This window comes from Nannospalax galili, unplaced genomic scaffold, assembly GCF_000622305.1.
Source record: "Nannospalax galili isolate Female #2095 unplaced genomic scaffold, S.galili_v1.0 scaffold1249, whole genome shotgun sequence".
In the NCBI taxonomy this organism is placed as follows: domain Eukaryota; kingdom Metazoa; phylum Chordata; class Mammalia; order Rodentia; family Spalacidae; genus Nannospalax; species Nannospalax galili.
This window is the reverse complement of record NW_008358860.1, coordinates 256,220-257,608: the sequence shown is the minus strand read 5'-3', so window position 1 is coordinate 257,608 and position 1,389 is coordinate 256,220.

Here is a 1,389-nt window from a genome sequence, read left to right as displayed (position 1 = left end):
TACCCAGTGCCTAGCCCGTCCCTCCACAACTCAGAGCCCGCCTTATCAGACCATGCCACACCCATAGCCCCGCTAAATTTGTTCACACCTTGGGGTCAGTGATCTCACCCCAGGTCCACAGGGAGTCAGTCCATTCTGTCTTTGAATGCTCTACCTGTGGCTCCTGGCTTCCATCCCAAGATGGGTCCTGGCTTCCTTTCCTAGTTCCCACTCCGTGTCAGGCCCCACCCATTGGAGGAACCAGCCAATCAGGAGACAGGGGAATTGGGCTAGAGATCATTCTAGCTATATTCTGAACTGTTAACTGAACTAGCAGTAGCATCCGCATCCGCACAGTTCCTGTGTTGCAGGAATGAAAGATGTAGGACTGAGTGCTTCATGGTATCTTGCTCCACAGTTTCAAAGAAAAAATGAGCCTAGTCATTTTGTGAAAGGATTGGACTCCTGGACGAATACCTGAAAGACCATTGCATGAAATAGCAAAGATGAAACTCAAGTTTCAGTGGAGACCTCAACACAATGGAGCTGTCAGGACGAGGGACCATGAGCCAATGAAAATTTCAGACTTTAAGTGGAGATGACCTAAGAAAGAGGTTCTGTATGCTGTAGGCATCTTAGTTAGAGGGGTAACACTACCCAAGACTTCTGGACGCCAGATGATGTCAGTACAAGCCCAGCAGAATCTAGATCTACAGGATTTGGTATTCTTGTTGAAAAATGTCTGAAACAGCCAGTTTCAGTCTTGCTTTGATCTGATCACACCTCTGTGCCTCAATTCTTCCTATTTGTAATGGGAGTGCTTACTTCGAGCCATTATATGTTAAACATTTGTGAAATTTTGTTACTACAAGAACTTGGAGTTAAGAAGATACCATAAGTCCCAGAAGAGACTTTGGACTTTGGACTTTTAAACAGTGTTGAAACTGATACACTCTATAGGGACTTTTGAAGTTGGACTGAGTTGCAATATGAGATGGCCATGAGTCTATGCGAGAGAAAAAAGAAAGTTATGGTTTAAAACTGATTTATGGGTCTGGAGAGATGGCTCAGTGGTAGAGAGCACTGGCTGCTCTTGCAGAGGATTCAGGTCCAATTCCCAGTACCCATATGGTAACTAACAACCTTACATAACTCCAGTTCCAGGGGAATCCAATGCCCTATTCTGACCTCCAAGGGCTTTACACAACACAGGTGCACTTACATGCAATACACTTATGCACATAAAATAAAAATAATAAAAACATTTAAAAAATAAAAGTGATATGTTTAGATATTGTGAAGACAAGGGGTAGACTTGTGATAGTTATTATTGCCAATTTGACAGAATCTAGAATATCCATGAGACAAGCCACACTCTTGAACTGTAAGGCACACTAACCCCTTTCTCCT